This window comes from Lethenteron reissneri, chromosome 19 (assembly GCF_015708825.2).
Source record: "Lethenteron reissneri isolate LAM-NWPU_2019-01 chromosome 19, ASM1570882v1, whole genome shotgun sequence".
NCBI lineage: Eukaryota > Metazoa > Chordata > Hyperoartia > Petromyzontiformes > Petromyzontidae > Lethenteron > Lethenteron reissneri.
In genome coordinates, this window is record NC_083797.1 from 3,201,770 (window position 1) to 3,219,702 (window position 17,933).

The window sequence follows — 17,933 nt, forward strand, 5'->3', positions numbered from 1 at the left end:
AACCCAATCTATTGATGATATAGTAAACCACGATAATCAGCACTCCTTCAACAAAAGAAGAATAGCAAAATTAACCCTCTCCTGAAGCCCTCTGATGACACATCGGAGCCTGACATTTGCATTTAACTCTTGATCATATTCACATACACAAGAATTGAAAATAGAACTCGTGATGTGCTCCTGATTTTCAGATGAATAAAAAAAATCAGGCCCAAATAATTTGGGGATGACACAAGATTAATTGGTTTCAGATTGACCCGAACACCGGATGTGATGTCACTAATGTGACGTCATGTCCACGCTTTTTAACCGCCAAAAAAATTGCGTCCTGCTGACATAAATATTGTTAGCACGTGGACACGTCAACACATTACAAAGCGTATATGGTCCAACAATCCTAAGAAAATCTGAAAATGTCCTTAAAAAACAAGTTAAACGTTTACATCTATAACCCATCTAGTTGAGCATGCCCGTTTACTTAAAACAATTATTACACAATCTTGAGAAATGAAAAAATAGTACTTCACGCAAGAACAGCCTAATAATGGCCTATGGGCTGTAATGTAAATACAAGCATTTAAACGAAGCCAATTTAGCCAATACGAAGTGGCCCCAATGGTCGCGAGGAACAATATATATCATGGGAATTGATGGTCATGGCTTATTCAGCTAGGGGTTATTTTTTTATATCCAGGTTATGTTCAGGGTTTATGATGTTTAAGTGTGAGACCTTTAGTGCATGCAGCATATAAACAGCCTTAGGTGAAAGGAAATTATTCTAATCAAAAATGTTATTGCCACATTATTAACATTTTTACATTGGAGTCATTTGAATTACCAGAACAATGGCACCCAACTTAGGGCTTGAACTACAAGGTCCAAATTAAATTCACACATACGTTTTTAAAGAACACTGTATTTCTGCACCGTTTTAAATGCCACAATTGGTTTAGAATTGTGTTGTGTAAAATGTTAAGTTGTTAATTGATGGCTCTAAGCCTCATGGATATACAAATGTGATAATACATCAGGCTTTCCATCTCGAGGTGGAATGCCACAGAACTGATCGCACAATGAGTATTTTGACAGTCATTCAGGGCTCCTATTGTTTTGAATGTGACCATAATAGCATCCATTCTTATGGTAATGTACAGCTGGAACATTACAATTGCGTGACTTCATTTAAAAAAAAAGCCCAGTTATGGTGTTGGATTGTTGGTGTAAACACAAGGGTACGTGATCTCTGCATTTCATAGCTCGTATATTTATAGTTTGTGGAAAAACTATAAATAACATTGACCTCTAATTACATAACACATACAAAATAGACCCCTGAAAGTGATGAAACCGATCTAATTCTCGTCGTAAATTCTACACTTAAACCTGCTCGGCAGACGTGAAAATGCAGTGTGCAATGTGCAGTGAAAAACATATGGAAATGGGTTAATATGAATTATTGCTGTGTGCTATGCGTGAGTTCACAGTCTCGCTCCCTCCGCCGTGGGTTTGTTTATGGAGGGAGAGCCGATTTTACAGGATTTACAGTGCATTGGAGGCATTTATCTCACAAGGGGGAAGGGCAGATGATGCCTCAGTGGTGTGGAAGCGTGGTGGAAGCGTGGTGGGAGGGGGAATGCTGCAACGCAAAGGGCAAGGATGAAATGGACTCGGAGGGTAGGGTCAACAACCTCTCTGATTGCTCAATTATATTTTGCATCTCACACACCTTTACCTTTAGCCACGGTATATTCCACCGTTCCAATGCCCTGGGCGTGTGCGTGAGCATTTGCCAATTGGTGATTGTGACGCTGACCACTGACTCCCTCTCTCAGGCTCATCACTTGGAACATCACAGTACCGACACACACCCTCAGCCATCACAAATGCCGGTAGAATTAATAGTAGAACAAGGGGCCTCACGAAATGGTTTGGGGTGGGGGAGGGAGAAGCTGTAACTAAAGATAAATGTATTAAGATGATTATGCCAGAAATGGAAAAGGCTTTTTTTGATCATCATAATATTGTACTGGCAAAAGGGTCCAATATATATAAAACAGCGTAACCCACACTATTAATTATTTTTTGTTTGCAACGTCCTTACACTGTTCATGTCTTGGCACGCTTTGCGCTGTGGCCCTGGTGAGACAAAGCAATAAAGGAGGCAACTCTGGTGTAGGCCAATACGTTCCAAAGACAATACACACATTGACAAAGCATATTTGTTTGTGTGGTTAATTCAGATTTGATGCCTATTTGATGTTTTAACACTTGAACACCTCTATTATACCAAGAAATGTATTTATTAAAGCTTTAACATTACTTACATCGTCTGTGTAAAGCATAAACACATATCCTCTAAAATAGGAAATGTTATTATCTGATCATGGTGGTTGAGCACAAGCCCAAAAGCCAAGAACACCAAGAGGCCGCAAAGAAACAGCGCTCTTGAAGGCAGACTTGATTAACCACTTTACTTCTTGAGTTGAGCAAGGTTTCATCTTCTTGGTTCTTTCGGTAAAGTCACGTAGAAGGGCATTCTAAATAAAATAATACAAATAAAACAAAATTATTCTCACGATGTTTCGGCCACAACGCAAGCAGCCGTCCTCAGGTGAAGAATGCCTCCTTCCCCTGAGGACGGATGCTTGCGTTGTGGCCGAAACGTCGTGAGAATTATTTTATGTTTTATTTGTATTATTTTATTTAGAATGCCCTTCTACGTGACTTTACCGAAAGAACCAAGAAGATGAATCCCTGCAGTCACGAAAGCTTTAAATCGAAATTGAGCAAGGTTGTCGCGATTTGAGAAGGTAGACGATGGGAGAGGAATGTGTGCACTTTTACATCTAACTTGAAAACTCACTTCTTTAAAAATGCTTTTTGTGCTGAGTTTGTTACTCTTTACCCGCACCTCCGATTGCCACAAAATTCCAAATTCTCGCAGTGCGATGCAGGATTCAGAAATAGAAGTATCTTGACCCTCAGCACGGTGACAAAGCACGGTATGAATGAGACAAAAGTGAGTGCAGGTCTTCTTGGTTCTTTCGGTAAAGTCACGTAGAAAGGAAATAAAAAAATAATAAAAATAAAACATCATCAAATAATATCATAATATCATATTTTTTATTATTTTATTATTTCCCTTCTACGTGACTTTACCGAAAGAACCAAGAAGATGAATCCCTGCAGTCACGAAAGCTTTACATCGAAAATTGAGTGCAGGTCCAAAACATAGGTGGGGGGGGGGGGGGGTGTGTGAGGTTCATGGAAACAGTAGCCATGGTAGTAATGACCGAAGTCCGTCCGTGAGCAAGTGACATGCGGGATGAGTCAGTGAGAGATCTCTATATACATCGTGGGCGCAGCAATGCACCAGCACATTCATTAATATGAATTCTTAAGCGCTAGCTGCAAGCGTGAGAACACATGTGCATGAATAAACGTATTTACATTCGTATATGTAGTATGCAATGGATTCAAGTGACTCACTGCGGTCAGTAGAGGCCACCGCACTCACCACATTATTAAAAAAAATTGCTCGTTAAATTGGATTGTGATCATGAATCACTCACCGTGAGGCGAGTTAAGTATTCCACCCCTGGAATACAACAGCAACAGTCGCCATTCGCCACTAAAGCGGTGGTGACATCCCCACAACGCTTATGCCAGGCTAGGTGCACTTTGACCGCGTGACGTGTCAAGGGCTTAATGGCAGGAGATCACGAGACAGACCCATGTGTTTTGGGTTGACTAACGGAGATGACTGACAGATGCACCACTTTCCCTTCCTACAGTGCCAACTTGCTGCGTTTTAGATGCCCGGAAATCCACTAATTTTTGTGAGCGTCAATCCTCTGCCCTCTGTTTTTGCTAGAGGGCAACTCTCTACAACTGCCCAGTCGCGTCCTTCACAACCATCCTCCCTTCCACAGAGGCTAATTTGGACGCCGCTGCTACCAGTCATCGGCAAGTCCACTCAGCTCAAGATCTTCCTTTGCCGCATCAGCCGGTCTCTTCTCTAGCCAGTGCCACTCCCATTTAGCACCCTATATCCAGCCAAACAGCAGCTGCTTGTGGATGCGTGGCAGGGCATGCGGGCTGCATTACCTAGCCAACACAGCCTTGCCTGCTGCAGGAGCTCATCGATAGGACAGTGTCCAGACTTTTCAAGGATCTGTGAGCTCGCACAATCCAGCCTGGTTAAACCAAGGATGGATCATCGGCAGGTGAGCCAGAATGTTCTAAATCTGGCATATGTTCCACCCCTAGAATATGCGCACACTCACACGAGTGGAACATTCAACATTAATGGTGCAGATCACAATCCTAAAAACATTGCACCAATCTATTGATACTCGCACAGTTTACAGAAGACGTGTTCTTTCACTAATAACACATATTCATTAAACTGGAAAATAAACGCAGAAGGGTTTCTATGTTAGCGTATGAAAACTGTTGTATGTGTTGTATGTACCTGTATTATTTCATTGTTTTGGGTTTTGTTTTTTTACGTTGCATCGTAATGCTAGTAAGTTGGTCTTGCAGGATTACAATGTGAGAAGGTTGGACGTACACGATTGTCATGTTCGTAAGTTGGTCGTGCAGGATTGTAATTCATAATCAACGTTTTTGGGTTTAGATCGCGTTATTTATAAATGTGTCGTAACCCTCCACCACCCGACACGGCCAATCAGTAAAAAAGTGTCACGTTGACAAAAGACAAATAGTTCACTGCTTTAGCCCACCGGTGTGTTGAAGCCACAACATTTACAATTTGAGTGGTGGAGGGTTACGACACATTTATAAATAACGCGATCTAAACCCAAAAAACGTTGATTATGAATAACATTGGTCGCGAAAGCCTACGTGTTAAACAGGATTGTAATGTTAGAACGTGCAGGATTGTAATGTTAGCAAGTTGGTCATGTACGATCGGTGAATCGTGTAGTGATGTGAAACCGACCTGCACGTTGCACCTGCCTGTAGCGCAGTGAGGCACCCGTATGATACAGTACATCAAGTAGGCTGTGATGTACGGGGTGGTCCAGATGTCTTGTGACCACCAATTCATTGACCCCTACCATGTTTTCTTTTGCATGTTAATTTCTGTTTGAAGTACACCTTACATGAAATAGAAATGAAGTGTTATAGAAGGAAATGGGTGTCACAAGACATGTGTACACACCCTGTATTTGTGTATTTGAATTAGTTCCAATTACCTCGAGTTAGTTGCATTGGATTTCTTTCTGAAGCAAAAGTACTCAAACACATCAAACATTCAGAATCAGAATATGCATTTATGCTGTAGGAATCTGATGAGCCATGAAGTTCTTTTTCACGGACATTCAAAGCAGCACTCCCCTGCAATACGGTTCTGAGAATTTTTTTTTTATTTCATTCGCGATTTAACCATTACGTGCATAATATTCACCGTAATCACTCTTCTGCCGCTACTGCCTTGGTTGCTGTTCCAGTGCCATTTACTCATTGATTCCTCCACCCATGTTGAGGTTTTTTGGTCTACCTGACTGCTTAGTCTCATCCACCACATTGCGTTCATCCACCATACTACAGGTCACAATACGCCTTGTTCTCGCATCGCACTGCGCAACTTTCGAATTCCCTCCCATCATCTTATTTTCTCTCTCTCTCCTACCCCATCCCCCCCCCCCCCCCCAAGCTCGTATAACCTTGCACGATTCAAGAACGGTGTTTAACTCTTTATCTACCAGTGATTTGACACGTGCGTTTGCTGCTAGTCGTTTTGTGTGTGTGTTTTTTTTCCGCCTCTTTTCCTAAGCACACGTTTGTTTCCAAAATAAATTGATCAACACCGCGTATTCTCAATATATTTGGTTAGATCTACAGTGTACCGTTCGACAGACAACACGTGTGGAATCACTTTTTTGAACACCGAAGGTCCAGATGCGTTTGCTGCACAGTTCTTTCCACGCCACAAAATTCCACTTGTGTTCTAATTACCAATTTATTTCGCAAGATCAGAGTCTTGTTAGAGCGGCCAAATTGTCTGAAAGGCATGTGGGACTACAGGGACAATTAACTAATTTGACATTTATTGCATAGGTTCATTATAGTTAATATCAATTACAGCTCATTAATAATAATAAAAAAATGTATGCATCGCTGAATTGTTAGCAGGCGTGCCATTATGCGGGGATGTGGGAATATGATTAACCATTAATTAATAAAAATTTCAACCCATTCATCCGCCTTTATAGATTTTAATCTTCCTATGCAATAATTACCTGCCTTTAAACATGTTTTTTTTTCTTTCATTTAAGCACCGGAGATTATGAAAACACATATGTTAGTTTCTTTATTCAAGCAAATTAACGTGATAGGTCGAAAAATGAAGACATTCTATTCAATAATATTTTACATACGTACAATGCCAATCAACCTAATTGAAATAAAACATTTTTTTTACACTCAAACATATATAAATATGCTGTGCATTGCAAAGCAGTATTGAGAAGCAACACATATATGGAATTTTTTTTATTATAAAGAATCGCATATATCAATCCGATGCTTGTTTACATGTTTGTTCTGCATGCAAGGGATTTACGCGGTCTGGGGCGCTCATTGCATTGATATTCTGCGCTTCGTTCAGTAAAAGGCAGCAAATAAATAAAGCTAGGGGGACGCAGCAGCAATTCCACAGAGTAACGGCTGCTGTCAGATGTTGGAAACATTTTATTTATCATAGGGCTGTGCCTTAAAAATGATGAATTATCATATACCACATTTTCACACCTTTGAAACTAACTTAAACCAGCTTGATATATCGTACGTCCCTGTGATTGCATTTTATTCCAATAATATAATGTTGATTTTGAGCAGTTTGTTAAATGTTGGCACAAATGTACGTTAAAACTCTCATCTGCTTTAAGTAGGAAGGTGTTTGTGTGCTTGTGAGTGTGGTCATGAGAGGTGTCAACTCATTGTCACGATTCGTACGCCACAATTCAATTTAAGATTTCGTGCATTTTTTGCACTGCGGTAAATACTAGTGGCCACTCGTGGCTACAGGCATCACATACTTCTATTCCATGCAACATTAACGAATTGACAAACAGCGAAACTTACACACGTAATTCAATTCATGTACGATGAGCTTGAGCATCAACAGGAATGAACAAACCGATACATCACTATACCTACACATTGTTTGCACGGACATATACAGTTTGTATATAAAGTAGATAATATTCAATGCAGCACAACAACACCGATTTAAATTGATATAGCGTCTAAATACAACTGGTGACTCTGTACAGAGTATATTTGGGAACAAAGTAGAGGAAGGGAATGGGGTAGGTGGTGGACAGTGGTGGGGGTGGGATGAGAGGAGAGACAGAAACTCCACAGTTCAGCCCTGGGCGAAGCGACTTGGCCGGGCATCACGTGACCTCCAGGGCAGTCTTAGTGCGGACTGGGGGCAGCCAGGGCAGCTTTTCCAAAGGTTCATTATGATCTGCACAGTGTATGGTTGTGCCAGACCTGACACCAATGCCAGAGACTGGGCAAGCAGTGCCCACCCGGCCTCCTGTGTGCATGGCACTCCACCCTTTATCCACTCGTGCATCGGATGCTGAGCCAGTGCCGAGTCTTCACGGTTTTAGGTGGCAGAGCCGGAAGCAAATCATGATACACTGGCCTCATGATGCACTGGCTCGGGGCCAAGCAGGGCCAATGGTGGGCCAAATAACTAATTATTGAGTGTGATGTCAGCGGCACAGCTTGGCTTTAGAATGGAAAAAAAACACCTCAATCTGACCCCTCCTCAGCCGTGCCGGGCTGGCTTAGCACGGCCTTTGATCGGCTCAGTCTACAGTGGAAAAAGAGGAACTATGCCATTGTTATGGAACGGAATTCACTCCCATTGCCACCCACGATATTTGGAGATTGAGGGGCATTGGTGGGGGCATCTCAAAACGTTGCCATCTATTGCGCTAACATGCTAATGCGGCATCTGCTTTGGTTGAGCAGGAGCACAACATCAAAGAAAGGCAAGTGCTGGAGGGAGACTACGGAACACAATCCTGCGGAGGGAGCTGGTAGGAACGTTGGTTTGCTCGGTCAATGGCCAGGGTCAACGGCGGCGTGGTGTATTCCGCAAATATGCCCGACTGTGAGGGCGGGCACAAGCCGGCGTGAGTAGGTTAAACGTTGAATTTTATAAGGGCACCACGGGGTGACCAGCCCCTCCCCACCCAGCCCCACCCCTCCCACCCCCCACCCAGCCCCACCCTCCCCACCCAGCCCCTCCCTACCCTCCCCACTCAGCCCCTCCCCACCCTCCCCACCCAGCCCCTCCCCAACCTCCACTCCCCAACCAGCCCCTCCCTACCCAGCCCCTCCCTCCCCACCCAGGACCTCCCCACCCTCCCCTGCCCACCCAGCCCCTCCCTCCCCACCCAGCCCCTCCCACCCTCCCCACCCAGCCCCTCCCACCCTCCCCACCCAGCCCCTCCCTCCCCACCCAGCCCCTCCCTGCACGACGGACACAATAATCCCCTGTGGGCTGGTGGAACCAGTGGGTTCCTACCAGTATAAGACTCACATCCACACGGCGTTCGCACCTTTCTGCTCATGAAGGGACACGGCTGCCAACAGCCGTACCTGTTTGGGGCTCGCGCCGGCGACTTGAGTTGCTGCTTGGTGTCACGTCGTGCCGACCGCTCACAATGCACTCTGATGGGCGACAAGTGTTAGCGACTTGCATCTCAAAGAGGTTTACAGCCTTGCCCTCAACCCAGACCACAAATGAAAGCACCGTAGACACACGCACACCAGAAAATCACACAGACGCAGGGACAACAACAACTGAATGTGTTCTCCGTTTGGTGACACTCACCTGTTGTGATATGGGGAAACAAAGTGCTGCAGGTAGCAATGTGTTTTTTTGTAACTTTGAAAGCAGAGATACATGTGGATGGATTTCTTTTTTTACAGTATTTCGTAGAATGCAAAAGAGCATTTGAATGTCATTCTTTGAAGCACGTGCCTTATCGTTCAGTGGCAAGTCAGTGAAATGTGCTCGCAATTCAAATAGACATCTATTATCATTTATGTGTGAAAATTGCATCCTGTCGTAAACATCACCGTAGGCAACTGACAGGAATTGTCAAGTGTGAGTATATTAGCTGTGCTTAATTTTTTTTATCACCACAAGTTACATTTTTTCGTCATATACATCACCTTTGTTATTATATGCTTAAATGTATTATTTTAAATGTGCTTTTCTGTAAAAGTGTGTAACCACAATGATTGGCAATACCCAGACGAGAAATGTTTGCAATGATGACTTGTCAGATTAAAATTGTTAGACCACAGCTGATAACTTTAATAACTAAATTATACCGTGACAAATTTGCACCTACAATTCTGTTTTGGTTGATCCATGAATTGGATGTGTTTAATTTTTGACATTTAAAATAAATACCATATAACGTTGGGAATATCTCGAAAGGAAAGGACTTTAGAAGCTTAGCAGGGGCTACTGATATTCTGAAATTAAACGTGTTGTGTTGTTGTTGGTGTATGGTGCAGTGGTGTACAAGCACAAAAAACCCCCTCTACACATTCGTCAATAATACTGCCTTGAAATGGAAAATATATAATAGGCGTAATTTCGAGCAATGGACCTTCGTCATAGCATATCAACAATTAGCGTCGCCTCTTACGAATTTATTTTTTTATTTTAAGGCAATGTTATTGACGAACGTGTTGAGTTTTGTTGTTGTTGCTAATACTCTAAAAACAAACAAGTAAACCCGTAAAAACTAAGTTTTTCACTCTAAATCCTTTTAATGCGTGGCGGCTAGAGTTCTCTCGTCCTCTGGCTTGAGATGGCTGCAATCTATGGGTTAGATGATTGTCTGCCAGTATTAAGCAATTGGTAATTAAATATTTAATTAGTTTTCCATAAACAGTGTAAAATTTTGGGAAAAAATTTCACGAAAATTCATTGTCACACACAACGAGTCTGTGTGGAAAATGTCAGCTCGATTGGATCACGGGAAGTGGGTTAAAAAACTACCGAAAGATTTGCACGGTCCTAAGCAAGCAAGCAAGCACGCGAACTTAATATAAAGGATTTAAAAAGGCCGGGGATTCTCGACTGAGATGGTTAGGGCCTGCGATGGGAAGAGACAACAACGGAGATGCAATGAGCAGGCCCACGGCGATGCCACCGGTGCAGGGCACGTGGAGGAAAGGGAGAGCGAGCGTGAGATGGAAGAATCTGGTTTGGCGAGATGTTAACTGCCTCGCCTTCTATACAGGAGGTCGTGGGTTTGATCCCGACCCTGATGCCTGTATGATTAATCCCATATCTGCATTTCCCATAAATATGGTAAATTCCTCTTGATATGCAAATTCCTTTGTCAAGGCGCCCTTCCCCCCTCCAACCCAGCTTAAATATACGCTGCCAAGCTTGGTGGTGCCCATTCAGACGTTGTCTTCCCGACAGACCTGTTCTTCACATGAGGACGGCTGCTTGCATTGTGGCCGAAACGTCGTGAGAATGATTTTATTATGTTTTTTATTTTCTTTTATTATTTCCCTTCTACGTGACTTTACCGAAAGAACCAAGAAGATGAATCCCTGCAGTCACGAAAGCTTTACATCGAAATGTATATGTGGAGTTTGCATGTTCTCCCCGTGGTCCCGTGGATTTTTTCTGCGGGTCCTCCGGTTTTTACCTCCACATTTAGAATCAGCATTTGTTTCGAGTATTTGGCTGCTATTCACTTGCACATGATACGCCACGTCGTTGAGCTATCATTTGTGGCCAGGTAGTGTCTGAACAAGATCCATGCAGCTCAGTGGGCCTTATCTGGTATATAAAAACATCGTTTAGTTTAAGTTTAGACTGAAGAGGCACGGAATGGAATCTGACGGAGAAAGAAAATCTGAGCAGCAGACCCATGCAATAATGTGCCTTTTTGGCTCGGAAGAATATGTACATATGTGGTTCTCTGTGTAAGCGTATATGGGTCTATATGTAAGTCTGTGTTCTCGATGTACCCCTATGGATAATGTAAGAGTGTGTGAGACTATGGGGAGGGGGGTGGCTGTAAGTCTATGGATCTCTATGTAATCATGGGTGATGTAACTTGAAAATATGCATAGAAGTGTCTGGAGAAATCCTAACAATGAACCAAAGACTTCTGGATTAGAATAATAATGTCCAAAGTATATATAAATAAAGATATATTTTGCAACAAATATGAGAATATTATGGGTATGTCTTACTTGACTTTTTCTTCTGACGATAAGTGAATTACCTATTGTGGTTATCATATGTACGACGTTTTTGTTAAAATATATGCATAATTAATTACAGATTAGTAGTGTTGTTAACACCATAAACACAATTCATCGTGTGGAATTGGCTCATACTTTGAAAGGAGAAGTCTTGCTTATCAAAAATCAGTGGAAGCAACAATAAAAAAAACATGATTACATTGTAACAAAATATCAAAGCACGCCTCATATGGCAAATTGTATGACCTGCCGTAGTACATTTTTCGGTGATAATCAGAAACCACGTTTTAGTATTTTTAGTTGGCACGTGTAAAGAACATTTGTACGCGTCCCTTTAGAGAAATCAAACGTGCCACTTGACGTTGGAGCCAAGGCACATTGTTCTCACGTCATTGAAGCGGGCAAATATAGTAACAAAAACGTATGCATGCACAGCACTGTATACAACATGGGAATTAATAAGACAATATACTGTATCGTACAAACTATTTTAATTATACTTAATGTGTTTGAACTCTTTTAAGTTATCAAAGTGACATTTTATCACGATATTAATTGCACATGCATGATATTGTTGGTTTTACACTCAACGTTCATTCATTTCAAGGCTCTTATCCAGAGTTATCTTGCTCTTTTAATTAATTCTTAGCTGAATATATTTCTCCTTTCTGTCATAGAAGGCATGATGTAGAGAGAGTCATTCCTAGTGTGAATTCTTTCGATTGTGGTGCGTCATCTCACCTGTGCTTTTACCACCATGTATGTTATTAGCTGCTTGCAAACAATATCGCTTTTGGCCTGCGATGCAATATTTCATGTGTGCGATCAATCTCTGGGAGGATAGGGATGGGGGTTAGGTGCTTGTGGCTTATTTGTCAATACGGCTGAATAACACTTTTCTGCCGCAAACTCCAGGATCGTTATCAGTTGCTCTTTGTTATGCTTTGCGTGTCCTTGCCTGCCCTCTGCAAATGAATTTGTGATAAATATCCGTGAAAGGCAACAAACGTTTTAATTACCGGTGTATTTATAGCGCGTCTCATTTACACTTACAGTGGTTCTCTGTTGAAAATTTTTTTTAGAATCTGCTTGTATATGTGTCTCTGTGTGTGTTTGCAATGTGCATACTCTGACGTAAAATGCCTGTCTCTGTATGTACAAATTGTTGCTTCAATGGCCATTTTTCATGAACGTATTTAATTCTATTCATGCAGCCTTGACAACGAACCATTGGGCCAAACACAATGAATCTTTTCATTCTTGCTCGGCGAGATAAAAAAAAAACTCCTTTTTTTTCTGAGGTGCATGCTCACAGAGACGTAGAGCACATGTATATGTTACACTCGCACTATACCTTTGTGTGTTACATCCACAGATGTTGACACTAACATGGGGCATCACGGTCACAGTGCATGAAACATCAATGCAGTGCTTATATTCTGTGATGCTCCTGCCCGAGGCTTTACATATATACATGCATACAATCCCACAAATAGAGCACGTGGAAGCTAACTCAAATACTGTTTCGATTTAAAGCTTTCGTGACTGCGGGGATTCATATTCTTGGTTCTTTCGGTAAAGTCACGTAGACAGCGTCTGAATGCGTTGTGGCCAGAAGAGTGAATGAGTCATTCAGACGCTGTCTCCCCGACAGACCTGGTCTTCACCTGAGGACGGCTGCTTGCGTTGTGGCCGAAACGTCGTGAGAATTATTTTATTATGTTTCATTTTTATTATTTTATTACTTCCCTTCTACGCGACTTTACCGAAAGAACCGAGAAGATCAAATGCTATTTTTCATACTTCAGATTTGCAGAGGAAACCTATATTATTTTGCAACTGTTTTGCTAATGATTGTGGTTGTGCAAGGTTGAAGGAAACTTGAGATACTCGAACAGTTGTGAGGGCCCATGATTCACGAGAGAACAAAAACTAATTAGAGATGTATCCGATATCATATCGAATTCAAATTCTATTAAACATGACAAGATAATGACCATAAACAGGCAATTCATCTCTAATCTCTATCTTGTCTGCATTATCTCTTTCCCTCACCTGACAGCATCTCGACTTCGTGTCCACACTTCAAAAATGTAATTCCACATATATTTCTGACCTACATCCCTCCTCTGTCATCTCGCGAACATTTTATACATTTGCAAGGGGGCAACCCCTAAAGTAATTTCTTTCGATGGCTCACAATCGACTAGCGACTGTTGCCAACGTCGGGAGTTCCACCGTACACATTTCGTCTTGCGGTGCTTCTCACTGCACCAGAAATGGCTTCTCAAAAGTCTGGATCCGACAGGGTGCGAGAGTGAAGGGTCACACATATTTAATCTCGAGAGGAGGCCTTCCTACTCACACCAACGCCTCACCTTCTCCCCCCACGACAAAATGTGTACACAAGACTAGAATATTATCTCGTTCTCCGCAATTTTTGCTTTCCGCGAGTCGCATCTGGAACGCTACACGACTGCATCGGGATAGAGAGAGAGAGAGAAAGTAATGAGATAAAGTGATTAGATAAAGTGATGATGTTACCGCACAGCATTATTACAATTTAAGGTAAGTTTATTGATAAACTTTAATTTCATATTCTTTGGTTCTTTCGAAAAAGTCACGTAGATCGAAAAAAAAACGAATAAATCACGACGTTTCGATAGCAACACAAGCCATCGTCTTCAGGTGAAACAATACAGCAGGCGGACTGCTGAGGCAGGAGGAAATGTAGCGAGAGAGCTACTAAAACAAAAGGTGATAAATACGTTTGTGTTGGGTACAACCCAAGGGTAAGTGGGCGGGACTAGGGATGGTGGATTTGCAAGTGAATGTAATTGCAGAGAGGGTAGGGGTGAAATTTACAGAGGGAAAAAGGTGATGGAGAAAAAAAAGGATAGCAAACTTAGAAATGTAATGCAACTCAGAGAGTCGGCCAAACACAACAGTTAGCACTATACCTGGTTGATGAACGTCCTTCCAAAGATTGCTAAATTTTGCTTCCATCTTCTCGGTTGAAGTCACGTCTGAGATGTGTGGAAATCATCCCCGTAGAGGTGGTTCTATCTTGATTTGAAGCTTTCGTGACTGCAGGAATTCATACTCTTTGGTTCTTTCGGTAAAGTCACGTAGATAGAAATAACATACTTTAACATCACGTTTTATTTACATTGTTATTATAAAAAATGTTTTGTGTTATGAGAATCATCACGTATTTAATAACTTATTTTCAAGGTAAATCATTAAAAGTATATGTTTTCATAGGCCAGTATCATCCGCAAAATGTGCAATTCGCAAACATCTCTGGAACGTTTCCTTCACGAATAACGAGGGGAAACCCGTAATAATCAGTATTAGCAGGTTCAATGGCAAAACATGCAGGAGATTATGATCATCTTCAGCCATGGTCAATGCACAGCTGAGTGAAGGCCTCTCCAAGCCGCCTCATCCCCTCAGCGGCCATCTTCTCACATGCGTTCCATTCCCTGGCCGCCATTCTGTCATTGTTCTTGGCCGTAAGCCATCATTCGTTCGAGAAATGTGGCCTTTTTTTGTTAACCGTTTGAAATGTCTATTTAACTTTTATGTTTGTCTAATCCATGTCCCCCTCTTTGGCGTTCACCATGTAATTTCCTGCATGTGCCTCTCATTGCGTTTTTTGGTACTTTTCTGGCTTTGTTCTAAAAAAAATCACGAATGACCACGTTTCTAAATCACATGTAATATTAGGAGGTAAAAACGAAGATGCTTGTGCGCAATTGAAAAACAATCTATGAACATTCGTCTAAATATGGCAGGACAAATTATGGCTTTTATCAGGCAGTTTTCTGCTTCCAGGTATATATTAAATGGCCTTTCACTTTAATCTTTGTAGAATTTATTTTGCTCTAAAATTCATGAATCCAAATATCTGAATTGAATATCTAGCTGAAACATTTTCAAGACGGATAGGATTTTTTTTAAATCAAACCATTGCTAATAGAATAAAACTAAAACACAGTCAAACGAATGTAAATTATAATGCATTGAATGGGACTGTGCCCATGGTTTGCAAAATTATTACACTAAATAAAATCAATTGTACGAGAAAAAATTTCAGGCACAAAATCTTGGAATTAAATTTATATGAGAAACACACGGAGCATAATTGGTTGTTACTCAAATAAGCTGTCAACCTTTCACGTGAAGTCAAAGTTTAATTCAGTCTTTTTTCCCCAAAATAATTCTCAAATCACTTGCATATGCCCTTGACTTACCCCGTTCAATTTTTTGCATCAGTGCAGGATAGAAATCCTGTATGGACGGACCTCTCTTTTAACCTTTGCGCTGCTCCTCGATTGTGGATCCAGCTTGCATTGTCAAGTTTTACCATCTTGTTACGACTGTGCAGAAAATGCTTGAGCATGCTGTTACTCGGCATGGCATTCTGGCAGAAAATAAAAATGAAATGCATTGCATGTCATATGATTGATCATGGTTTTTTCTAAATACTCTTTTTTAACACAATCTGGTTAATTATAAGAAACAAACAGTTGCATTTCTGTCTTCATGTTTTCTAGGTGTCTGGGGAAATAACACAATTAACCGTCAATGTTACATCAATATTTATTTCAGAATCACTTTACACTTATATATTAATGAACACTGATTATTTTTCTACACATTTACACATGTGTTCTAATTTACACTTAGGATTCATTATATTTTAATTGGACAAAAAGGGAAAAATATAATAAGTAGATTTTCATCTCTTTGAAAACTTAATCTACCCAACAGGGAAGCACATAATGAGGCTCCGTGTCTTATAATCCTAGTTACAATTGCACTCTTGAAATTCAAATTTTATTATCGTGTTTTACATTAACGATCGGTTATATTTAGACGCCTTATGAATTTAGTGCAAAACGCACGGGCGCGGTCTGAGGACAGAGGGTGAGCTCCAGCATAGCCCCAATGAGACTCTGCGTTGCAGGATCACCGATTGGGAATTCAAGTGTGGCCCGTGCGCTGTGGGGTCAGCATTGCAGCGAGCGCGGTATGCATCGACCTTCGCGGGGATATTTGTCTCACTATCCCAGCCGCTCGCGCATGCTAAAGGACCCCCCCACAAGGCATTTGGTGAGAAAAGCCATTTTGTGCCACCGTAATGGCCCAATGAGCACATCAGGGCGCGCTTGTTTTTTTTATTCTTCCGCGGCCGCCTTTGACGTCCAGCGAAATGAAGGCGGTACGCATTGTTTTTACGGCCGTGCTCGCCGCGATTTAGTCAAACGAGCCCCGAGTTTTACACACATCCGGCACCGAGTTGGGGGCAGAGGTCGCAAACGGGTTTTGATTCCTTACCCGTACCCGTACCCGGCCGCACCAGGGTCGCAAATGGGTACCCGTACCCGGCCGGGTACAGGTACCCGTTCCCTACCCGTACCCTACCCGAAATGAGTGACAAACAGTTACTCACCAGTGACTCACGGCCTACCCGTACCCGGCCGCACCAGGGTCGCAAACGGGTACCCGTACCCGACCGGGGTACCCGACCGGGTACGGGTAGCCGGGTATCGGGTAGGGTACGGGTATCGGGTACCCGGTTGCGACCTCTGGTTGGGGGACGCACGCGAGAGGGATTTTTGTTCCAGCGCGACCGACTCGCGGGTGCCACTATTTCCGACCCGACTGTGCCACGTTCGATCCACGCAACCGGAGCAGAACAATCTGAGCGATGTGTTCAGTACATTTGAAGGCAAATGTACAGGCACCTGCAATTTCTCGCTCACGCCACCGCTGGTGGAAGGGCCTCCCACGGCAGGATATTTGGCCTACTCTTCCACGCAGTGCACTAAAAATAACACCGAAGCAGCAATCGTGTAAAATAAATTATTACCATTCTCCAGGAAGGTTGACTGTGGCACTTAGTGATTCATTTATGAAAGAGTGATGGCCCATGGTATGGGGAGGAGTGCACTTACCAACAACTGATGAGCCCCAGCAGGGCAAGCTACTCCATAGTTTGAGTTTAGGCAAATACTGCTTTACATGTCTGGAAGGACAATAATCAGAGAGACACGGGGAAATGCTATTTTGTACGTAAACATACCGAACGGAAGGTGATGTGTTCAATACATCACTCGATGTTCAGGTGATAATTGAATTATCCACACTGGCTAATTGTAAATATGACCAACGCTTACAGTGAAACAGCATGTATGGAGATATGCATATGAAAACAGTAGCAATCCCACATTCTTTGTTCTGAAAGCATGGGTTTATATAACACATTCCTGCGGAGGGAGCTGGTAGCAACGTTGGGTTGCTCGGTCAATGGCCAGGGTCAACGGCGGCGTGGTGTATTCCGCAAATATGCCCGACTGTGAGGGCAGGCACAAGCCGGCGTGAGTAGGTTAAACGTTGAGTTTTATAAGGGCACCACGGAGTGACCAGCCCCTCCCCACCCAGCCCCACCCCTCCCACCTCCCACCCAGCCCCTCCCCACCCTCCCCACCCAGCCCCTCCCCACCCTCCCCACCTTCTCCTCCCCACCCAGCCCCTCCCTGCACGACGGACGGACGGACACAATAATCCCCTGTGGGCTGGTGTAACCAGGAGGTTCCTACCAGTACAATATCCTCATGTATTGAGCCACA